Source organism: Narcine bancroftii, chromosome 2 (assembly GCF_036971445.1).
Source record: "Narcine bancroftii isolate sNarBan1 chromosome 2, sNarBan1.hap1, whole genome shotgun sequence".
Lineage (NCBI taxonomy): Eukaryota > Metazoa > Chordata > Chondrichthyes > Torpediniformes > Narcinidae > Narcine > Narcine bancroftii.
This window is the reverse complement of record NC_091470.1, coordinates 228744409-228770451: the sequence shown is the minus strand read 5'-3', so window position 1 is coordinate 228770451 and position 26043 is coordinate 228744409. Positions and strand designations below refer to the sequence as shown.

The 26043-nt window shown below is 41.6% G+C and overlaps 1 long non-coding RNA gene across 1 annotated transcript; it reads right to left on the bottom strand.

Annotated features, from left to right (window-relative positions):
- Positions 1-2358: 2358 nt before the first annotated feature.
- Positions 2359-17146, bottom strand: LOC138755124 (uncharacterized). The gene is made up of 2 exons (XR_011352037.1): positions 16811-17146; positions 2359-2854 (listed from the first exon to the last, which is right to left on the bottom strand). It is a non-coding gene; the product is annotated as an uncharacterized lncRNA (long non-coding RNA).
- Between the last annotated feature and the right edge of the window lie 8897 nt (positions 17147-26043).

The window sequence follows — 26043 nt, the reverse complement described above, 5'->3', positions numbered from 1 at the left end:
ATTTTCATTTTCCTCCACCATACTGCATAAGTACATAAGTCCATTTCTGTTTGCTTTTTAAACTTATTATCATTAAAACTCCTTCCACAAATAAATTTTGTCAGGACACCATTCCCAGCATGGTTTAAATGAAGCCTGTCCAAACAGAATAGCTCTCTCCTCCCTCAATAACAGTGGCTCCTGATTCAGAACCCATCTTTTCCATGCCAACCTTCAAAGTGTGCATTTCTCTAATCTTATTTATGGTCTGCTGATTTGGACATTATCACTCTTGTGTTCTGCTTTGTAAATTTTTCCCCAAGATGCTGGTAATCCCCTAGCAGAACTGCATTCCTAGTTCAACCTCTGTCCTTAGTGCCTAAATGGACCGTAGCAACTAGATCCTTTCTCCCCCGCCCCCCCCCCCCACCCCTACTCTTATCACTTATATAGTGTGTCTGCATCATAAGATATCAAATTACTGAATCACACCATGGAACGAAAGGAATACACAATTAAATATATAATGTTCTTCAGCTTAACACCACACTGATATATCAGGGGCTAAGGCTTCAAAATTGTTGCCTTATTGTATATTTTTCCTCTCCAGAAGATGCTATCTCACTCTGGGGAAACATTTTATTTCCAGCAAATTAAACAGCCATACCTGCAAATAGCAGGACTTCAACAACACCAGGCATAGGCTGATAAGTGGCAAAGAACACATGCCACAGAAGGGATCAGAAAATAATTATGGATAAAGAAAGCTATTCGGTTCACCTTATTTCATCCCTCAAGAAAGATTACGCAGCACATGGTTGTTCTAAATATTTATAGGGGTTTCACTTCGCTGCAATAGTGTGGATCTCCCAGAGGCCATCCATTTCAATTCTCCATCCCATTCCCTTGCTGACATGTCTGTCCAGTCTTATGCACTGCCAGACTGAGACCACCCATAAATCGGAGAAACAACACCTCACCTTCCGACTGGGCACCCTCCAACTGGATGGCATTAATATCGACTTCTCTGGCTTCCGCTAAACCACCCCGCCAATTGCCTTTCCCGATCTCTGTCTCTCCATTTTGTTTACTTTTGCACAAACATGATAAGTTCTTACCTCGTCCCTTATCATATCCATGAACACCTTTTGTTGGTCTGAATCCTCTCCCAGGCCAGCATTGTTTGAATTTTGAGACTTTGAGATTTTCTGCTTCTGGTTTATTCTGCTCATTCAAGCCTGAAACGTCGGCAATATATCTGTGTCTCCGATAGACATGGAAGAGACCAGCTGAGTTCCTCCAGCATTTCAGTCTGTTGTCAGTTCTATCACTTTATCTAGGATCTTTTCCATGTGTTGATCACATTGTGAAACAGAATTTCCTGGTATCTGTCTTAAATTTGTCTTCACTAGTTTGAAACAGAACAATTTAACAAATTAAACAGATTAAACAAATACAGTACAACTCCAATTAACCAAAATAGTCGGACCAAGCCCATTTTGGATCAACGTTTTTTTTTCCGAGAACTAGTCATTTTTAAAAAACAGACCACTAGCAACAACAAATCACTTGTAACAATGTTTAAACAACAACAAACAACAAGGGAAGGCTCTTAAGCATTAAAATAATGTTTAATTCTCACCAAAAAAAAATGTTAGCCATCGCCGATCACTGACACCTCCCCACTGAGGCCCCGCTCATGCGTGGGAGCTTGAGGTCTCCGCTGCTGCCATGAGCCCAAGGTCCGCTACTGCCACTGCTGGGAGCCGAGGTCTGCTGCTGCTAACGCTAGGAGCCTGATGTCCCTGGTCAGTTTGGCTCTAAAAAACTTTCAGATAAATGAGGATTTCTGATTTGTTTTGGATGTCCTCATCCAAAATTTTAAAAAATGTTGGATAATTGAAGTTTTCGGAGAGTCCGATTTCAGATAACCAGAATTGTACTCCAAAACACCAGGCTTTGTTAACAGAATTTTATATGTTGTTAACTGAATGAAGAAAAAAAACTGTTAGGCATAGTTTACCCAGATTTTCAGCAAGTCTTCAATTGGGCATCTCATGCCAAGTTAATTACAAGATAGAAACTTGTGGCATCACTTGGGATTTAACGTACCAGTTAAAGCATTGTTCCATCCCTGTAGCCAAACATTTTCACAAATACATATGGTTCAGCTTGGAACCACATCAGTAGTGAATTTTATGGTCTCCCTTCCCTTCTGGATTCATTGCTGTCATTATTAATGACCTAGATAATGATGCTTGGACTATAGTTAATAAGTTTGCAAATGTAAAATTAAGGTAGTGGATGAGTTTAATCAAGTACAAAAAGATTTAAAGGCCAAGGAAGTGATTCACAATAATAGATAGTGTTCAATGTAGATAAATGCAGAATCATGTTTATTAGTTATTCCAACACAGAATACACATTTCCATACAATACAGCAGAACAAGGTGAGCAAAAGATTTTGGTTCTTACATGACCAATTCAGCAATCATTAACAGACTTTTGTTGCATTAATAGAATGATTCAGTATAATTTAGGAAAACACTGTTGTTATTGAAACTGATCAAAATGATTTAAAACTAATTAATGTTTCAAAACACACTATATTGTTCCAGTTAAATAGACTGGGGAAGACATGACAATGCACAGGTTGCACAGTTAACGTAGCAGTTAGCCTAATGCTATTACAGCATCAGTAACCTGGGTTTGAATCCAGCACTGTCTGTAAAGTGATTGATTGTACATTCTTCCCGAGACTTGCGTGGTTTTCCTCCAGGTGCTCTGGTTTCCTCCCTCCCTCGAAAACCTACAAGGTCTGTAGGATTATTGGATGTAATTGTGCAGCACAAATTTCATGGACTTGAAGGGCCTTCTATCATAAAATTAAATTAAAAATTAGAATAAGGAACATTAGAAATCAACCAATTCATAGACAGTTCTTCTTGGAGAGCAATGAGTCATTATAGTTCCTTTTGTCTGATATAATGTGTGGTATGTCTGATATGATAAGTAGAAATTCTGCCTGGCCCACAGGAAAAAGAATCACAGGGTTGTATGCAATGTCATGTATGTTCTGTGACAATAAATCCTTGGAAGTTTGGTGAGGTACAGAGAAAGGCTGGAGAAAATGGTACAATGTAATGACCATTTGAATATGCGGCACACTATGCTTATGCTGTCTAGCTTGCTGCAGTCCCATTTCCTGTTTTCAAAAATCTGATTCTGGGAAGATCAGCAGCAATGATTGTCAGATTGTTTCAATATGAAACTAGCAAGTCCAACATTTATTACTTGTAACTAATTTATTCAAAATTGGTGATTTCTTGCACATTTAGAGTCCACATGGATAAAGGCACTTTCAGAGTGGTGAAGCAATGATGAAGAAATTGTAATACATTTTCTTTTTAAAAAAATTTTATTTATTAAATCATGATTAAACATACAATAATGGATACAGCTTAGAAAAACAAAATACATATGATTTTTTAATGTAAATAATAACCCCTTCAACCCCTCACCCCCTACCTTAACCCACCCACCCGTACCCACACCCCCTCTAATCTACCCACAAAAAGAAAGAAGAAAGATAGATCAGCATTTATGGCTCTTCCTCAATTGTACTAGACAGGGTGATGTTGATTCATTAATTAAGTACCATGGTTCAGAACAACGTCACTAACGTGCAGAAAGGGGATTTAATAATTCAATCCAAATACGGGCTCTGAGTTTTAGCAAAAAAGGAATAATTATATAAATTATATGATATATTTACAAGATCTAATCTCCATATGCCATCTCTGAACACTCAAATTATTCTAATTTTTCCAAATAATTGCTAAACATTTTCTAGCCACAGCTAAAGCCGTTCTCAAAAAAGCAATTTGAAATTAATTTAATTTTAATTCTAAACTCAATCTTTCAATATTACCCAACAAAAACACTAAAGGATCTAGTGGAAGTTTCAATTTAAAAATAGCTTCTAAGAGTTCCTTAAATCTATTCCAAAAGGGTTTCACTGTCCCACATAACCAAATAGAGTGTAAAAAAGAGCCTACTTCCTTATGAGATCCGGAGTTAAATATAATTGATGAATAAAATTATAATGAACCAATCGATACCTTATATTTACAATTTTAGTCATACTATCCTTACATAACTTCATCAAATCATCCTGAGAAATGCATATACCTAAATCTTTTTCCATTTTAATCTAGATTTATGAATATCTGGCTTAAGCATTTTATTCTGTAATAAAGCATACATCTCAGATATAAATCCATTCTTGCCACCTTCAGTAAGTAAAATTTCAAACTTAGATTATCTGGGAAACCGTAAAGTTCGTCAAAAATTATCCAACAATAGGCTTTGATTTGATAATAAGAAAAAAAGATATTCGAGGATCTATCATAGTTCTCTTTCATTCTTTGAAAAGAAATAAAATATCCTGCATCTTCTTTCTTCTTCTTCTTCTCCTTTGGCTTGGCTTCGCGGACGAAGATTTATGGAGGGGTAAATCTAACTTCATTTTTTTAATACCATAAATACATTAAATATTTCAAAACAGGTAAATTATAATTATTCCATAATTTAGGATTCCATCTATAAATAAACTCTTCCATCATCTTCTCACCAATCTGAGATAACTCAATATCAGCCCATATCAAAGGTTTATCCACTTAAAACATCCTATTAATAAATTTCAATTATGCTGATTCATAATCATTTTGAAAGGGAGTTGCAAGCCTCCTAATTCATACTTCCAAGTTAATTTCTGTAATGATACCCTTACCATATAATCTTAACATAAAAATTTCCTCCCCAAAGCATTTAAATCTTTAAAAAAACTTTTGAGGAATCTTACAGGGGATAGACTGAAAAAGAGACTGATTTTGTGGAAAAATATTCATTTTAATACAATTAAATCTTTCTACCGATTCAAATTATATTTAATTTTAGACAAAAAGGGCAAATAATTCCAATCTTTCTTAACACCTAAATACTTAATCCGATCTGACCATTTAAATTTCACAATATGCCAACATAAAGAATAATCCATTTCAGTTAAAGGCATAATCTCACTCTTTTCCCAATTAATTTTATAGCCTAATATTTTACCGTACTGCTCCAGTCTATCATGCAAATTCCTCAAAGAATTCAAAGGCTTTGTTAAATATATCAAAACATCAGCAAACAAGTTTATTTTAAATTCATTAGATTTCACCTTGTAATACATTTTCAAGTCAAGAATGATATACAATTTGTGGAACTCCTGTGCCTTCTTCACTAATGTCAATCAGCACTGCACAAATTACAAATGAGCCAATAACTCAGTCCCACACAAACAGTCTGAGTTGGTATCTTAGTATCACTCAGACTGAGACTCAACCTGTCTCAGATCAGAATGTGAGTTTATTGTCAAATACACAAGTACAGTGCACTGATGCAATAAAAGCCTTACTTACTGCAGCTTCCCAGTTACATAAAATTTAAAATGACTGTAACAAGACACAAAGTGCTGCAGGAACTCAGCAGGTCAAACAATATCCATAGAAAGAAATAGGCAGTTGAATGTGTGGCTCAGGACAGACCGGAATTGAATCTGAGGCTCAGTGTCATCAGACAGGGATTGAACCCTTGGCTCAGGGTAAGCTTTTTTATGGTGTATCGTTGCCTTGAAGGTGGCTTAACTAAAAGGAAAAAAAGTTGAACTTAACTTTTTAAAAAAGTCTTACAAGGCAGATCCAGAGTTGCTTTCAACTCAGCTGCGTCAGGAGCCATCTTCCAGAGCTGGGTGGTGGGGCAAGTGGTGCAGTAGTCCTGCCCGTCGCTGAGATGATATCTATACACTCTGAGAAGGGAAACCGGCCTATACCCAAAATGGCGGCCGAAGAGCAGGTAAGAGTGCTGGTGAAGATCTGTTCAAGGAGTTTTAGGACTTGAGGATCATACAAACTGAGCTCCAGTGACATTGCATCCTATTGTGATAGGTAGTTTGGGGAAACAGGAGTATGGGCTTTAGACCATAAGGAAAAAAAAATCACAGGGTGAAAAATCAACAGGAGTCCAAGCCATGGTAGATCAAATTAGGGGACTAGTTAGGGCCTGGGTCTCAACTGATTGCAAGTAAGTACACTGTTGCTTGAGGGGTGCTCTTGGATGCAAGGTCATTGATTTAATTGACTTATTTTCCATTGCTGGGAAGGATAGAATTTTGTAGGAGTGTCCATTGACAGTGATTCCCATGACAATGCAGAACAAGTTTCCTTGTATTGTTTCAAAACGTATATTGCATGGAGGATAGTTGGCATGCTACAAGACCTTGATAGAGAAATTTCTTTGGGATCATAAGAAAGATGCTGTTCTTTCTGGAACATTCCTTTAAGAATATTGCAAGGGAATATGGACCACATTTTCTGTGGAAAATCTATTACTAGACATTCCCAGAAGAACTGTATCTGAAGCACAAAAATGACATGTCAGAATGTGCACAGTTATATTTCTGGAAAATCACAACAACCATTGTGATTGAAATAAAAGAGCAGAATTTTAAGGGGAAAAGACATTTTTCAATTGAAGCTGATATTTATTCTGCAAGTTATGGGTTAAATATATATTTCTGCCACCCAAACTCCACTATTTCATGAAGGCATTGAGTTATTCAGGTTTTCAATTCCAATTATCTTCAATGTACTCTACACAAAGGAAATATTTTATTTCTTTGTCCAGTTTATGAGCATTGAGACCAATTACGTTCAGGTAACTGCACATGAATCAAAATACCATACTGTACTACAAAATAATCACATTTTGCAAGATGATTGCTTCTTCTAATTATAAATATGCCTTCTGAAAATTGCAGTAACTCCAAACATAGGTGTCAGTTGTACATTTTTACAGCACTCCTATTTGCTCTAAACACTGGTTTCTTAAAGACTAGCACACCAGTCCCCAGAATACCTGCTTAAATGAAGTACTGAGTTATAATCACAAGCAAAAAATAATTTTATAAATAAAAGCTACATGTGTCAACTGCTGAGCCATTTATTTTTCAATTGTGAAAAGAATAAACTACATATTCTGTGCATTTGAAATTCAGATAGTGTTGTCTACATGTTGATTAGAAATAACTGAAATGTAACAGAATTCCAATGTCTTTTTTCTTGAAAAATAATGAGTGGAGGGGATGACGATTTGATGATTCCGAACATTTTAAAAATACTGTAAAACCCCTGCTATCTGGAATTCAAGCAACTGCCAAGCTCAAGCAACTAACAAAAAAAACAAGGAAAATAAATAGCTGAAAATGCAGAAGTTTAAAATTGTAAAAGTAAATGTTCTCTAAAATAACACATAAACCTTTGGTGAAGATGGGAGGAAATATTTAGACAGCTGAGTGCCTTGGTCTGCTTTGCTCGAAACAGCTGTTTGAATAAAGTTGTGTTTAAATAAAACAGCGTCGCTGTTGTGTGGGAAGGGAAAAGTTCATTGGGTTCGAAGAACAACGAATCTGGACACACGCTGAGCACAAGAAGGATCTTTATTGAAACACATATAAGGAATCGCAACAGAGTTAACACACACAAATATTCTCAATCACACAACAAAGTGCAAAAAGTCATAATGAACTTAATACTACCAATACCAGCAACTGCTTACACACTTACAAACACAGTACAACCCAGTCACATCAGACAGTACTACTGATACTAACAGCTGTTTGTACAGACTTATCACAACCAAGGACCACAATATGCCTCCTGCTGTTCTTTACCTAATGTGGGCACAGCACAGATGCTATCTACAACTACAACAGAATACAACAGCCCTGATCTCCCTGGAGTGCACACCTTACCAACAATTCCTCCAGCACTAACCACAGCAGGGTTCGTCTCAGGGCTGAAGAGCAAAAGAGAAAGAGGTACTGCACGTGGTGGTCTTGATAGTACAATAAGCTGGGGGTCCAGCCCAGGTAATCAGTAGGTTTTAAAGGGGAAAATATTCAGTTATGCACTAATGGGTGGGCAGATTCCTACCTTGATTGACAGGTGATGCGACTTCCAACTAGGTTCCAGACGGAGAAATCACATAACCCACCCACAGTCCACACTACAGTCACCCAAGATGAAGAATTCATTGATGCCACTGGCTGTTGGGGTGACTCTCTTCAAGTGTCTCCTTATCTCTGCTCAGTAAGAGTCAGAGATTTTATTTATAAACTTGGGGAAGGGGAGGTTAATTATCTATAATGTTATTGATCATCTTTCAGGTGGGAGAGGAACCTGCCGATTCAGTAATGGTTAAATATTTTCAAAGGAAGTGACTGAAAATAAAGTTAAATGCTTTAACGTTTATATATTCATGTAAATTCAGTGTAGTATTTATGTCTTTTAAACTCTTATTCTTTTTAAAAATTTTTTTTATTTTTCACACTATGAACCATACTAACCAAAATACACACAAACATTTCCCTCTTGAATATACACAGTGTCATTTTCTCCCCTTTCTCCCCCCTCCCCACCCACTCAACATTCAACCTGTATGATACATTAACCCCATTAAACAATGTCATCACACAATGAAAATAAATAAGAAATTTGTGTCTTCTACTTTTACATACTGGGTCAGTTCACTTCGTCTTCTTCTCCTTCTGTCATTTTAGACGGTGGAGGTCCGTGGTAGGATTTCTTTGTTGTGTTCCATGTACGGTTCCCAAATTTGTTCGAATACTGTGATGTTATTTCTTAAATTATATGTTATTTTTTCCAATGGAATACATTTATTCATTTCTATGTACCATTGCTGTATTCTCAGGCTATCTTCTAATTTCCAGGTTGACATAATACATTTTTTTGCTACAGCTAAATGCATTGTAAGAGTAAGTCTCAAGCAACCCACTTATCTGGCATCTTCCAATCCCCATAGGTGCTGAATACTAGAGGTTTTAATGTACATACCTCACTGTCTTCACTGAAATAGTCATGGGAATTACATACATAATAGTGCATACCAATATAAAATCAATTATTCTAACAAACCGTTACACATGGTTAAACAAAGTATAACCCTACCTTTCAACATTAAATTCCTTTTCCTGGTACAGAGTATTTTGTTCAATTTGAAAAAAAAACTTCATTACACACTCCCTTTACCCTTATCAATCAATACTCATGGAGATTGCAGAAAGCTTATCTCTGCATAAACGTAGGAGTAGAATGAGGCCATTCAGCTCATCCAAGTCCTCTCTGCCATTCAAATCATGGCTGATACATTTTTCCTTTCAACATATTTCGCCTGCCTTTTACCCATAATCTTTGACACCCTTACTAATCAAGAACTTATCAACCTTTGTTTTAAATACACACAATGATGACTGGGCCTCCACAGTTCTATGTGGCAATAAATTTCACATTCACCACCCTCTGTCTGGAGAAGCTTCTCGTCTGTTTTAAAGAGACATCTTTTTTATTCTGAGGCTATGCCCTTGGGTCCAAAACACTTTCACAACTGGAAATATCTTCTCCACATATGCTTTATCTGGCCCTTTCAATTTTTTATGTTTCATTGAGACACCCCTGTCACATTTGTGACCCGAAATGTGAAATTAATAACACCATCACCACATGCTTTACTAGTTGAACATCTCAGAGTCTTTATTTTCCTGCTTCCCTTATTTCATCATCCTGCACCTTCCACCTCCAGTGCATACCATCTGACTTCCGGTCAGGTTAATACATATCATGCATATTCATTATCATGACATCCCTCCTTCACCAGAAATATACTTTATATCTTTATGTTTAAATGTAAATGCTTAAACACTATCAATAACATTTTTCTGCCTTCTGAACCAACAAAACAACTTCAAATTCCCTCTTCACAAAATGTAACATAAACATGTTATAACCCAACGTAATATAATAGCTCAACTGTTCTTCTGTAATTATACTAATACAATGCTCATCTCGTATGCAAAATGTAAACATTTAAATTTATACACCTCCCTTGTTTAAATTCCAATACTTTTGTTTTTTTTTCATTTAATACCAAATAGTCGACTAAACAAAAATGCAATTCATACAGCACTCATACATGTACTTTATGATGTATTGATCAAATCACTGTTCAAATGTTCCCATTATCACTTCTCTTCCTTGGTGAGTAACATTACTGCGCTTCATTGAAACTCATTCCAACTATCACAAACTTTCACTTTCGTGATAATGCAGGCACGATTAGAAATATGGCACAAAATCTTCATATCGCTTAGGTGGTTTCCTGTCCCGTCTCGGCCTTCCTGCAATGCTACTGTCGCAACTTGGTTGTTCACCCTCAGCACCGGAAACACTGTTCGCTGCGGCCTCTGGTGTTTCTGGTACTCTGGCCACTTCATCGGGATTGCTGGTAACTACCTCTGGAACATCATCTGGTCCCTCAGGTTGAGCATCTCGTATTGGACTTCCAACCACTTCACTCGGTGTCGCTCTGGATTGGTACTTTTTGACACCAGATACGTTTCTTTTGTACAGGAGTCCAGCTGGAGACTTGACTGTCACCATACTGCCGCTTCTGAATACAACAGTGTAGGGTTGATGGTAATAAGGTGCGTCTAGCTTACCACCACTCTCTTGCCTCACCAGAACATTATCTCCAGGCATGATGTCTGAGTACCTGGCCCCACGCCTCGAGTCTGCATAGAGCTTTGCTGCTCCCTTCTTTTCAGCATCGTGGACCCTCATCTCCTGGTCGTCCCCGATTTCCTTTATTTCGGGCATTTTTGTGTGGATTTTCCTCCCAAAAAGTACTTCTGCTGGACTTTTTCCTGTGGTTGCATGAGGTGTTATACGATAGACAGTTACATAGGATAGCAATGCTTCTCTCCAGTTCTGTCCTTCTGCATGAGCAATCCGTAATCGTTTTTCGATGGACTGATTTTGTCTCTCAACTTCCCCATTGGCTTGCGGCCATTTAGGAGTTACTTTATAATGGAGGATACCTGTGGTCCTCATGTATTCAGCAAATGTCTCTGAAATGAACTGTGGACCATTGTCAGAGTATAGCGTAACAGGCAATCCATATCTCGCGAAGATCTCTGCCAATGCTTGTATTGTTTTTTCAGTGGTCGTTGACCTCATCACAGAGTACTCATAGTATCTGCTGTGGTAATCTACCACTACCATGATTGTCTCACCAGTTGGTAAAGGTCCGAGAAAATCAACAGCTACATCGATCCACGGTCCTGTCGGGAGTTGCGTACTCCAGATCGGCTCTGGAGGATTACTCCTACTTGTGAGTTGACACCCATGGCAGGTTTTGATGAATTTCTCTGCGTCTTTATCACAACCTGCCACCATACTTTACTCCTAAGGTTTTGCTTGGTACCAACAATACCTAGGTGTCCTTCATGAGGTAATGATACGATCTTCAGTCTCAACCTCTGTGGTATTACCAATCTACACCCCCTTAATACACACTGCCCGATGCAACAAAGTTCGTCTCTAATGGGAATATATGCCTTGTGAATGCACTTGTCCCATTGTCCACTTTGGATACATTCTCTAACTTCCATGAGTTTTGGGTCATGTTCGGACTCTCTCTCGACTTCCCTCGTTGTCACAGCTTCCAGTGTCGACTGAATAGCTATGAAGCGTACAAAGCTCTCTGCTTCTGTCCCTAATTCTGACTTGGATTGTGGGCATCCATCTTTCAACAATCTGGACAGTGGATCAGCAATGTTTGCTTTCCCGGCAATGTGAACTACTCTGTACTTGTATGGTTGGAGTCTGAGCACCCATCGTTCTATCCTGGCACACGGTTTGGACCTGGCAGCATAGATCACCTCCAATGGTTTATGGTCCGTGATGAGTTCAAATTCAATGCCATACAAATATGCATGGAATCTCTCGCAGGCCCATACAAGTCCGAGTGCTTCTTTCTCTGTCTGAGAATATCTCCTTTCCACATCTGTCAAAGATCTGCTGGCATAGGTAATGATTCTTGGTCCCACATCACGCATCTGGACCAACACGGCTCCTAAACTAACAGGACTAGCATCCGCTATGACTTTGGTTGGTGCAGCCGGATCATAATACCCAAGAGTATTGGCATTCGTCAGACTTTGTTTCAGAGCTGTGAATGCTTCCTTCTGCTCAGGGCCAAAATGGAATGGTACACCTTTCCTGGTTAGTTTCCTCAGTGGTTCTGCCAGTGTAGCCAAGTTAGGGATGAACTTTGCGCAATAATTAACCAATCCCAAGAAGTTCCTCATCTCCGTTGCATTCTGGGGTTCACGTGCATCTGCAACAGCTTTCACCTTGGCATCAGCTGGGTTCAGTCTTTCCCGTGTAAGCCTGTGTCCCATGAAGTCCATCTCTGACACACCGAACTGGCACTTGTCTCTATTCACAGTAAGGCCTGCCCCCTGTAGTCTGGATAGCACACACCTCAACCGTCTGTTATGGTCTTCCTTTGTAGCCGCATAGACTATGATGTCATCAGAAATGTTGGCAACTCCAGGAATGCCTTGAATCACTCAATGGATTTCGTACTGGTAGATCTCAGGAGCTGCACTGATGCCGAACGATGTCTCTTGTACCGGTACAATCCACAGTGAGTCACAAATGTTGTCACGTCCCTGGATTCTGGGTCCAGCTCTAATTGATGATAGCCCCATTTTAAACCAATTTTTGAGAACACCTGACTGGTAGTTAACTCCTGAAGTACTTCCACCACTGTTGGTATGGGGTGTCGTTCTCGAATTATAGCTTCATTGGCCATCCTCATATCAACACACAGTCTTATGTCACCATTTGGTTTGGGCACTATCACTACTGGGCTGACCCATTGTGTTGAATGTTCTACAGGTTCAATAATGTCTTGCTCGATCAACTCTTTGATTTTGGCCTCGACTTTCCCACAAAGTCCAAATGGAGTTCTGCACACTGGTTGCGCCTTGGGTTTGACCGTTTTGTCCACTGCTAGCTTTAGTTGTCGACCTTTCAGCTTTCCTACTCCCTGGAAAACTGCGGGGAATTCTTGCTTCATATCCTCGTATGATTGAACTGAATTGACACGAGCTCCAATATGAAGTATTGCCAGGTCTTGCGCAGTGCGTCTACTCAGCAATGGTTCTCCCCTCTCGTCAATGACAACAAACTCTGCTTCGGTGTACTTGTCACCAGCTTCAACAGTCGCAATGAAACATCCAACGGACTGCAATGGCTTGGTTGCTGTGTATGGATACAGTTTCTTTGAACACTTCTTTGATGTACAAATGATCTTTTTTCTTTTCAATTTCTCCCATAAGTGTCGGTCAATTACATTACTGTCACTGCTTGAGTCTACAATGACCGGAACTGTCACACCACCAATTATCACTGGGACCTTCTCATGATCTACATCATTCAATGTAAACTGATAGTATTTCTGCCCATCCTGGTTGTCATCATCATCGTCACTTTCTGGGTCACCTTCTGTATGGCGAATAGTGCCTTTCTTTCCAGGATACTTTCCTTTCCCCCAAGCTTTGCCCTTAGAAGCTGTACTCTTCCCATTCTGGTTTGCATTTGACTTGCTTTTGCACTTCTTTGCAAAGTGGTTCTTACCTCCACACTTTCTACAAACTTTGCCTTTTGCTGGGCAGCATGGGTCTTTTCCAAAATGACCTCTGTTTCCACATCTGTAACACTCCAAGTCATATGTCGGCATATTTCTTGGCTGGCTATGGCTATACGAGAGCCTATTTACTTGTTGACCAACTTTGTCTTTACTGGGCTGGCTTGAGTTGTCTTTCAGTTTCATGGTATGAAATTGCCCCTCAACAGCCTCTAATGCAGCAGCCATTGTTAAAGCATTGGTAAGTTTCAACTCACCCCCTTTTTCCAGCAGTCGCCTTCTGAGTTTGTCTGATCTCCAGTGCTGCACAACTTGATCCAATAACTGGTTGTCCAAATCAGCTACCACGTAATTGCATCCCACAGCCAGTTGTCACAATCTCGTCACGTACTGGGCAACTGTTTCTCCATCTTGTTTTGTTTTGCGAAACAAATGGCATTGAAATGTAGCATTCGGTGTCACCACATAGTGTGCATTCAATGCATCTACGGCTTTCTGGTATTCCTCCTTCCAGTATTCAAAAGCGTCTTAAAAGTTTCCCGAACTGCGTGTCCCGCGGTGAAGAGAAGTAACGCCCTCCGCTACGCTTTCAGTTCCGCCGTACTGCTATCGAGAAATAGGCCACGACTGTCGGCGTAGGCTTCAAATTCTTCCAGCCATGCCTTCCACTTCACACTCACAGTGCTTGCATCACCCGTCGGGTCAAAATGAGGAACACCTTGAAGTGCTAGAAATGCAGCTCCTGTGACTGCCATGAAGAAAACCTTCCAGCTCAAAGCCACCGATTCAAAATCCAAAATGTTTATCACATTTAAAATCCAAAATGTTTATCCTCGTCGCCAATGTCACATTTGTGGCCCGAAATGTGAAATTAATAACACCATCACCACATGCTTTACCAGTTGAACATCTCAGTGTCTTTATTTTCCTGCTTCCCTTATTTCATCATCCTGCACCTTCCACCTCCAGTGCATACCATCTGACTTCTGGTCAGGTTAATACATATCATGCATATTCATTATCATGACAACCCCTTTCATCCTTCTAAATGCCTGTGAGTTCAGGTCCAGAGCCATCAAATGCTCTTCATACCATAACTCACTATTCCATGGGATCATTCTCGTAAACTTCCGCTAGTCCTTCTCCTTCCTTAGATATAGAGCCCAAAAGTACTTGCAATATTCTAAATGTCGTAGGTTATTGACTTTCATATTTCAATTTTTTTCTCCCCTTATTGCTTTTTTTTGTTGCTTTCTGTTGGTTTTTAAAAGTTACCCAATCCTCTGGCTTCCTGCTAATGTTTGCACTGGCCTCTTGTTTTTATGCTGCCTTTGACTTGACCTGTCTGCTATAGTTGCCTCACCTTCCCTTTGCAATACCTCTTCTTCTCTGGGATGAAACAATCCCACATTTTACAAATTATTCCCAGAAACTCCTGCTATTGGTGCTCTACCATCATCCCTGCTGGGATCCCCTTTCAATTAACTTCATCTAGCTGCTCTTCCATACTTCCATTGTTACCCTAACGACTGTAATACCAACACACCCAATTTTGGAGAATCTATGTAACTCCCATTGAGGTCTTTTAACCCTTGTAATTTCTCAACTCTACCTATAAGGACACTACATTTCCTGATATGATGCTCATTCCTTCGAAGGATTTGATTTTTTTTAAACAATTTGTGGCTTTAAGAGGAAAATTTCAGGGTGTTCCCTGTGAAGCCTTTGCTCACCTTCACCTCTTAAGTCCCACTCCAACAATAGATGCTGCACATCAGCTTCCCTTCCTTCTATTAGCTCCAGTTAATTAGTCACTAGCACTTTTTAAAGAGTCCCTCTCTCACACCAACCCCCAAGATAATATGTATCCCTTGTGCTCGGCTCACTGCAGAAATTAATTTTTGTTGTAATTAAGAAATAAGTTACCATTTCTTGTAAAAGTCTTCTGCAAACACTGACAGGATCTTTGATATTTTTCATATTTGAATGAATCCAAGTAATAAATGTGGAGTTGGAAACATAACTAGGAATCTTTCTACTAAAGAAACTGAAATACTTCTGGTTGTGACTATGGAGATACTGCCTTACTTATTGTGCACAATTTTTAAAAATGTATTACATGATAGAGGAATTAGGGGATATGGGGAGAAGGCAGGTAGGTGGAGTTAGGTCATAAATTAGATCAGCCATGATCGTATTGAATGGCAGAGGAGGCTCGATGGGCCATTTTTGGCCTATTCCTGTTCCTACTACCTATGTATGTAAGGTGATTCATATAAATGTTTGCACTATGATGCTTCCGCTAAACGATGAATTTATTCATGACAATAAATTCTGATTCTGAGATAATGAGATTATGGCTGGGTATGGTTGGTGGCAGGGAGGTTAGCAGTGGATTGGTGACACAATGAAGTTGGTGGTAGGATGGGGGTAGGCTGATTAGCAAGGGGAAGGGGTGATGAGGAGGTGTTGGAATAGAGGAGATGGAATGAAGTTAGGGAAGTGGTTGGGGGGGGGGGGGTGAGTGACAATAGGTGCTTTTAAGCTGCAGCACCTGGGTAGCCCTCCTGGGACCCAGCACCTTTTAAGCTGAGGGGATGGCACTGGTAAATTGCTAACCGAGCAATGTAAGGGGGATCCCCCCCCCCCCCAAGATGACACGGTAAGTGGCGCATAATGCAAACTAGTCTCCCCCGTCCCCCCACCAGCTGTCAGCCTCCCACTGTCAATCGCGCTTCCCCCCCAACCCACGGCATCCGACCCCTCTCTCTCCCCCCTTAACAGCGACCCCCTCCCGCTGATCGTGGCAACTCCTCTCCTACTGATCGTGGCAGTTCCCCCTCCCCCCCCCCCCCACAACATCGAACTCACTCCCCCCGATTGTGGTACTCGTCTCTCCCCCTCGCGGCAGCGACCTCTCAACCCCCACTTCTCCGCCACGGGCCCCCGATCACCGCAGACACTTCAGCCAGTGTTTCCCTGCGTAAGTGCTGATGTCCCTGGAGTAACTGGGTTGGCCATTTTGCTGTTCAAGCCGCCAGTCGACACGTCCTGGGTAAGTTTAACTGGGTTTCCTGACCAACTGTGAGACAGGGCAGGGACCAGATTTGGACCATGCTGACCAGTTCGGACCCTTTCAAGCTGCCTTGTGAGTGGAGCACTAACCCAGCAAAAAGATCCATAGATATTGATGTTCCTTGAAAGGTTCCCTGCTTACTTTTCGATTAGCCCCGTGCATCATCAGGTGCTGTTGTCAGGGCTAGAGGCGGGGTGGATACCTCCCACTGGGCTGTCAGAGAATGGACGGGCCGACAACGTCCAAACCACACAGAGCGAGATGGATCCGCCTCCCGTTGACCAGGCCGGGGGACGACCCCACTGCGCTGGTTGTCATGGCAACGCGGGGTGCTCACCGCCTCACGCGACTGCCGTTTGACGCACGGGCGTTTGGCGGCCGGTGCTCCGGGAGTACGCCGGTGATCGGGCGGGATGACCCCCACGACTGGTGAAATCACTGCGCTTGGTTGCCTGGGCAACGCGGGAGCTGGTCACCGCCCACGTGACCGCTGTTTGACGCAAGGGAGGGGAGGGGAAGAAGAGGAGTCAGTGCGCGTGGTGGTGAGGTGGTCGCCGTCAACTATGGGCTGTTGAAACACACCTCTGGGCGCCCTCCCATCAGCCAGGCAGTCAGGTAAGGGAAGGTTCCGGCGGGGGGCGGGGGTCGTCGAGTTTGAGGCTGCCTGGTTCTCGGCGGAATGATCGAATCACTCGCTTGAGCGGCGAGAGTGGAGAAGTTTGTGTTTCCATTGAGTGCCAACTCAGTTTCTGCCGCAGCAGAGCCACCCGGCTGTTTCCTTGAGCTGCTGCTGTGTGAATGGTGGTCGAACTCCGTTCGGGGCATGTCAGTTTCAACGGAAATGCAACTTTATTGCTGTTTTAGTTTAAAATGTTGCAATCCTCAGTGGAACAATAACGCTGCTTGAAAATAAGTTCAGTGCAACATTACAGGTTGTAGCTCCATGGTAAATTTAAAACCCACGCACAGTCCATTAAACCCTTATAACTGTGACCTGCAGCTATTCCTTCCAATACGGGAAATGAAGGCATTACAAAAAACCTCAGCAAAAAAAAGGAGCATTTTCCTTTGTTTTCGCGTTGTGTCTGTTTTTAAAGCATTTTTTTTTTGGTTTGAAGATTTATAAACGTTGAATGGTTGATTTTTGTGTTGGTTTTAAATGTTATGATTTAGTATAATTAATATTTGGAAAGATGTTACCAGTGTAAGAAATACCTGTGCTTCAGTTCTTTCTGTGACTTCTGCACAATAACTGAACGTCAGAGGTGGGCAATCTGTTGGAAAGGATTCTCAGGGGCAGGATTTACGAACATTGAGAGAAGTGTGGTCTCGGCGGTGGTTAGCATTGCTTTGTGAGGGGCAGGTCATGCCTCACGAGCCTTATTGAGGTTTTTTGAGGAAGCGACAAAAGAAATTGATGAAGGTAGATGTGTGTATAGAATTTAATAAGGCATCTGACCAGGTCCCCTATGGTAGACTCATTAAGAAAGTCATAAGGTATGGAATTCATTGAATCTTGGATGCCTAGATTCAGAATCGACTTGCCTGCAGAGTAGAGGCAAATAGGAGAAGGAACATATTCTGCCTGGAGATCATTGACTCATGGACTTCTGTAGGAACCTGTTCTAGGACCCCTGCTCTTTGTGATTTTTTTAAAATATATATATATATAAAATCAATGAAAATAAGTTCAGTGCAAAGACCCAACTGCGCTGGGTGGGTCACGTCTCCAGAATGGAGGACCATCGCCTTCCCAAGATCGTGTTGTATGGCAAGCTCTCCACTGGCCTCCGAGACAGAGGTGCACCAAAGAAGAGGTACAAGGACTGCTTAAAGAAATCTCTTGGTCCCTGCCACATTGACCACCACCAGTGGGCTGATATCGCCTCAAACCGTGCATCTTGGCGCCTCACAGTTCGGCGGGCAGCAACCTCCTTTGAAGAAGACCGCAGAGCTCACCTCACTGACAAAAGACAAAGGAGGAAAAACCCAACACCCAACCCCAACCAACCAATTTTCGCTTGCAACTGCTGCAACCGTGCCTGCCTGTCCTGCATCGGACTTGTCAGTCACCACCGAGCCTGCAGCAGACGTGGACATACCCCTCCATAAATCTTTGTCCGCGAAGCCAAGCCAAAGAAAAAAGAAATATAAAATCAATGACATGGTAAAATAAGTGAAAAAATGAGTCAGTAAGTTTGTCGACAACAGGTTGGAGGTTACAACAAGGTTAGGACGGGATGCACAGTTGGGTGGAGAAGTGGCAGATGGAGTTCAATCTAGATAAATATGAAGAGATACAATTTGAAAGGTTGAACTTGGAGGTATGTGGTTAATGGCATGATTCTTAACATTGTGGAAGAACAAAGGGAACTTCGGTTCCAAATAAATAGATCTGTCAAAGTTACTGTGCAGGTTTATTGGGTAGTTAAGGCTAATAGTCTGTTAACCTTCAATTGTCAGGCAATTTAGTTCAAGAGCCACGAAGGTAATTTTGCAGCTCTCTAAAATTCTAGTTTGATCATGCTTGGGATATTGTGCTCATTTATGGTTGCCTGATTACAGGAAGGATGTGGAAGCTTTGAAGAGAGTGCAGAAGAGATTTACCAGGATGTTACTTGGATTGGGGAATGTGATTTATGAGCAAGGTTAAAAGGGTGAGGACTTTTCTTTTCGAAGCAATGAAGGATGAGAGCCGATGAAACTTTAATAAAGGTGGACAGCGCCTTTTCCCCAGGGTTAATGTAGCAATACCAGAGGCATCTGTATAAGGTGAGGGGAGAAAGTTTAGGGGAACTGTAAGGGATAAGTTTTTTTTTATTTACACCAAGATTAGTGGGTGCCTGGAATGCATTTCTAGGGTTGATGGTACAATAGGGACATTTTAAAGATTTTGACAGGCACAAATATTGACTGGCACCTCCTGACTGCAAGAATTTGTCCAGTATGTCCAAGTATTCCTGACACAGCATGTGGACCAGCCAATTAGAGGAGAGGCCATACTGGATCTAGTACTGGGTAATGAACCTGGTCAGGTGGGGGAGCATTTCTGTGATGGTGACCATAACTCCCTGAATTTACCATAGTTATAGACAAGAATAAAAACAGAATGGGGAAAGTGTTTAATTGGGAAAGGACTAATTACAATAGAACTCAGAGGAGTAAATTGGGAAAAGATGTCTTTGGGAGAAAGCACAGAAGTAATGTGGAGGATGTTTAGGGACTACTTGTGTCGGATTAGGACTGAAACAGGGAAAAGTGGTAGGAAAAGAACTGTGGTTGACAAAACAGGTGAGTGAGTCAGTCAGAATTAGTCATTTTTAAAACCATAAAAACAAAATTGTGTTTCTCCAGGACAAAAGTGTTACTTAATAACATAATACTATACATAAGACCAAGTGTAGAAGCAGGCACCGTAGCAAGAGGGTGCTGTGAGAAACTGCTGCACAGGAATCTCAAACCATGGCCCGCATCTAAACCCAGCCTCCCAGTAACAGTTTTATCTCTTACAAATTAACAGCATAACATTATATTTAACTTTAAAACAAACTGCTCAACAGAATGTGCAAAATAACAGTGAATGGTACATGTTTATAGACCGAGCCCAGTCTGTGGGCTCAGTAAAACAGGATAGTAATATCCATATCGACATAAAGTGACTCCTGGCTCAGCAATTGCCATTTTTTCCCCCATCTAGAAGCTTCTGCCGCGCTGCCATCTAAGGTTTTAGACCACTACCAGGCCACAGGTGGTAGCGAGAATCCTCCAGCCTATTTATTTCAGGGAAACTCCTCTCAGCCTACAGTTTCTCGGAGTCTTGGCCCTGATAGCTAGTTAAGAGGAAGAAGGAAGCATACATTAGGTGTAGGAAGCAAGAAATGGGAGGGAATCATGAGAATTATATGATAGCCAGGAAGGAACTTAAGAAAGGACTTGGGAGGCTCAAAGGGGGCATGAGAATGCCTCGGCAAGTAGGATTAAGGAAAACCCAAAGGAGTTCGAAGAATAGACGGATGATGAGAATGAAAGTGGGGTTGCTAAAGGATAAAGGAGGCAACATGTGCCTCAAGGTGAGGAAGAGAAGGTTGGTTGGGGAGATCCGAAATGAATAGTTTGTTTCCGAATTCACCACAGAAAACTACCTTGGTCAAGCTGAGGTCAGAATAGAACAAGCTCATGTGCTAGATCATCTTCGATTCATAAAGAAAGAGCGCTGGATCTTCTTAAAGATGTTGGGATTGGTAAGTTCCCAGAACCGGGCAAGTTGCTGAACTCTAACCATTGTGATGTACAGCACCAACATGGATTGTGGTATGTGGGAGTTGCTCAAGAAAGGGTATGTGGACAGCCACTCTCATTGGCTGCATTGCACCCGCTGCAATTGCATTGCAGCCACCATACTTAGCACAGCGCTACCGCACATGTGTGAGTCCCCGCGAGGCATGGCTGATAGCGGACACCATTTCAAGAAGCTCCTGTTGTTTGAGTTTAACAATAAAGCGTTGACTAAGGTTACCACTTATTTGGTACAATAACAAACATAGTGGAAGCTGGTTCATTAAGGACATTTAAAAGACTATTATGCTGACGAATGAATGAAAGAAAAGAAAAAGAAATGAAATAAGAAGGATTTTGTTTTTAAAAATTATTTGTTAGGAATATATAGGTTGGCACAACAGTGAGGGGCTGTACTGTGTTGTAATGTTCTATGTACAGCCAACAACAATATTTGCAAGTTTTTGGATGGATTGAGAGAGAAGGATGTGTCACATTTGTGGCCCGAAATGTGAAGTTAATAAAACATTAAACACAAGTTTTATCAGGTAAACTTCTCAGTGGCTTTATTTTCCCGTTTCCTTTGTTCTCCTGCTTGTGTTCTTATCTCTCTCTCATACCACGTGACTTCCGGTACATCTGATACATATTCATTATCATGACATCCCTCCTTTAATCAGAAATAAACTTTACCTTCACTTACCAATATCCCTCGGAAACATACAAACATCGTAACTAATGGTAATACTATAACTCAACTACATAAAATTTACTTTCTACAGCACTCATACATGCACTTTATGATATAAGATTAAAATACTGTCCCAAAGTTCTTATTAAAACTATGGCACAAAGTCTTCGTATCATTTGGGCGGTTTCCGGTTTCGTTTCGGCCTGCCTGCGATATTGTCGTCGCTTCTCGGTTGTTCACTCTCGGCGTCGGAAATACTGCTCGCCACGGCTTCGGGTGTTTCTGGCGCTCCAGTCACTTCATCAGGAGTGCTGGTAACTGCCTCTGGAACATCATCAGGTCTCTCAGTTTCAGCATCTCGTATTGGCCTTTCAACCTCTTCGCTCGATGTATCTCTGGACTGGTACATATCTCTTATACAGGACTCCAGTCGGAGACTTGACTGTCACCATACTGCCACTTCTGGATACGACAGTATAGGGTTGATGGTAATAAGGTGTGTCTAGCTTACCACCAGTTTCATGCCTCACTAGAACATTATCTCCTGGCATGATGTCTGAGTACTTGGCTCCACGTTTCGAATCTGTGTACAGCTTTGCTGCACCTTTCTTTTCAGCATCGTGGTCCCTCATCTCCTGGTCGTCTCGGATTTCCTTTATTTCTGGCATTTTTGTGCGGATTTTTCTCCCAAAAAATGCTTCTGCAGGACTTTTTCCAGTGGTTGCATGAGGTGTTGCTCGATAGACAGCCACGTAAGATAGCAATGCTTCTCGCCAATTTTGTCCTTAAGCGTGTGCAATCCTCAATCGTTTTTCAATGGATTGATTTTGTCTCTCTACTTCTCCGTTGGCTTGCGGCCATTTCGGAGTTACTTTATGATGGTGGATACCTGTGGTCCTCATGTATTCCGCAAATGTCTCTGAAATGAATTATGGACCATTGTCAGAGTATAATGTAACAGGTAATCCATATCTTGCGAATATCTCTACTAACGCTTGTATTGTTTTTTCAGTGGTTGTGGACTTCAACACCATGTACTCATAGTATCTGCTGTAGTAATCTATCACTACCATAATTGATTCACCCGTCGGTAAAGGTCCAAGAAAATCAACAGCTACGTCGATCCATGGTCCAGTCGGAAGTTGCGTACTCCGGATCGGTTCTGGCGGATTACTCCTACTTGTGATTTGACATCCGTGACAAGTTTTAACAAATTTCTCTGCGTCCTTATCACAACCTGGCCACCATACCTTGGTCCTGAGGTTTTGCTTGGTACCAACAATACCTAGGTGTCCTTCATGCGCTAAGGATACGATCTTCGGTCTCAATCTTTGCGGTATCACCAATCTGCAACCTCTTAATACACACTGTCCGATGCAACAAAGTTTGTCTCTAATGGGAATGTAAGCCTTGTGAGTACACTTGTCCCATTGTCCACTCTGTATGCATTCTCTTACTTCCATGAGTTCTGGATCACGTTCGGATTCTCTCTCGACTTCCTTCGTAGTCACAGCTTTCGGTGTCGACTGAATAGCTACGAAGCATACAAAGCTCTCTGTTTCTGTTCCCAATTCTGACTTGGATTGTGGACCACCATCCTTCACCAATCTGGACAGCGGATCAGCAATGTTTGCTTTCCCTGCAATGTGGATTACTTTATATTTGTAGGGTTGTAGTCTGAGTACCCATCTTTCTATTCTGGCACATGTTTTGGATCTAGGTGCATAGATCACGTCTAATGGCTTATGATCTGTGATGAGTTCAAATTCAATGCCGTATAAATATGCATGGAACCTCTCACAGGCCCATACAAGTCCGAGTGCTTCTTTCTCTGTCTGAGAGTATCTTCTCTCCACATTTGATAACGATCTGCTGGCATAGGCAATGATTCTTGGTCCTCCATCATGCATCTGGACCAACACAGCTCCTAAACCAACCTGGCTGGCATCCGCTATGACTTTGGTTGATGCCGCCAGATCGTAATATCCAAGAGTTTTTGCATCTGTCAGGCTTTGCTTCAGCGCTGTGAACGCTTTCTTCTGCTCAGATCCAAAATGAAATGGTACACCTTTCCTGGTTAGTTTCCTTAGTGGTTCTGCCACTGTAGTGAAATTAGGAATGAACTTTGCACAAAAATTGACCAATCCCAGGAAACTCCTCACCTCTGTTGCGTTCTGAGGTGCACATGCCTCTGCAATAGCTTTCACCTTGGCCTCTGCAGGGTTTAGTCCTTCCCGTGTAAGTCTGTGTCCCATGAAGTCCATTTCTGACACACCGAACTGGCACTTGTTTCCATTCAAGGTAAGGCCTTCCTCCTGTAGTCTAGATAGTACACGCCTCAATCGTTTGTCATGCTTTTCCTTCGTTGGTGCATGGACTATGATGTCGTCAGAAATGTTGGCAACTCCAGGAATACCTTGAATCACTCGATGGATTTCATACTGGTAGATCTCCGAAGCTGCATTAATTCCAAATGATAGTCTCTTGTAACGATACAATCCACAGTGAGTCACAAATGTTGTTACATCTCGGGAACCTGGATCCAGCTCTAATTGATGATAGCCCCATTTCAGATCAATTTTTGAGAATACCTTGCTGGTAGTTAGTTCTTGAAGTATTACCTCCACCGTTGGTATAGGGTGTTGTGCTCTAATTATAGCTTCATTGGCCATTCTCATGTCAACACATAGTCTTAGGTCACCCTTTGGTTTGGGCACAATCACTACGGGACTGACCCATTGCGTCGAATGTTCCACAGGTTCAATAATGTCTTGTTCGATCAATTCTTTAATTTTAGCTTTGACTTTCCCACGAAGTCCAAACGGAGTTCGGCGCATTGGTTGTGCCTTAGGTTTGACCGTTTCATCTACCGCTAGCTTCAATTGACGACCTTTCAGCTTTCCTACTCCTTGGAAGATTGCGGGGAATTCTTGCTTCATATCCTCGTATGACTGAATTGAATTGACACAAGCTCCAATATGAAGTATTGCCAGGTCTTGCGCTGTGTTTCTACTCAACAATGGTTCTCCCCTCTCTTCTATGACCATAAACTCTGCTTCGGTGTACTTATCTCCAGCTTCAACAGTTGCAGTAAAACATCCAATGGTCTGCAATGGCTTGGTTGCTGTGTATGGATACAGTTTCTTGGAACACTTCTTTGAGGTACAGATGATCTTTTTCCTTTTCAACTTCTCCCATAAATGTCGATCAATCACATTACTGTCACTGCCTGAGTCTACAATGACCTGCACTGTCACTCCACCAATGATCACTGGGACCTTCTCATGATGTACTTCATTCAACGTAAATTGGTAACAACTCTGTTCCTCCTGGGTATCATCGTCGTCACCGTCTATCTGGCGAATGGTCTCTTTCTTTCCAGGATACTTTCCTTTCCCCCCCAGGCTTTGCCTTTGGAAGTTGTACTCTTCCTCTTCTGGTCTGCATTGGACTTGCTTTTGCACTTCTTTGCAAAGTGGTCCTTACCTCCACACTTTTTGCAAACTTTGCCTTTGGCCGGGCAATATGGGTCTTTTCCAAAGTGACCTCGGTTTCCACATCGATAACACTCCACGTTCTGTGTCAACGTATATCTTGGCTGATTATGGCGATGTGAGAGCCTCTTAATTTGCTGGCTTGAGTTGTCTTTCAGGGTCATGGTATGAAATTGCACTTCAACAGCCTCTAATGCAGCAGCAATGGTTAAAGCATCGGTGAGTTCCAACTCACTCCCTCTTTCCAGTAGACGTCTTCTGAGTTTATCTGATCTGCAGTGCTGTACGACTTGATCCAATAATTGGTTGTCCAAATCAGCCGGGATGTAATTGCATCCAACAGCTAGCTGGCGTAGTCTCGTCACGTACTGAGCAATTGTCTGGCCATCTTCTTGTCTCGTTCTCCGAAACAAATGGCGTTGAAATGTAGAATTCGGTGTCACTACATAGTGTGCATTTAATGCATCTACTGCTTTCCGGTACTCATCCTTTCTTCCAGTATTCAAAAGTGTCTTAAATGTTTCCTGAACTGAGGGTCCTGCAGTGAAAAGAAGTAACGCCCTCCTCTGCGCTTTTTGTTCCACCGTACCGGATTCAAGTTCTTCCAGCCATGCCTTCCACTTCATACTTACAGTACTTGCATCACCCGTTGGGTCAAAATGAGGAATTCCACTATGTGTTAGAAAGTCACCATCTGCCCTAGCCATGAGGAAATATTCCAGCCCCAAAAGTACTGAGACAAGAGAAAATTCTTATCACCTTGAAGTTGTCTGTATTCCTCTGTAATCTTCTTTAGTCTTTAATTTTCTTCAAGCTTCTTTCATCCTCGTCGCCAATGTCACATTTGTGGCCCGAAATGTGAAGTTAATAAAACATTAAACATTAAACACTTCTCAGTGGCTTTATTTTCCCGT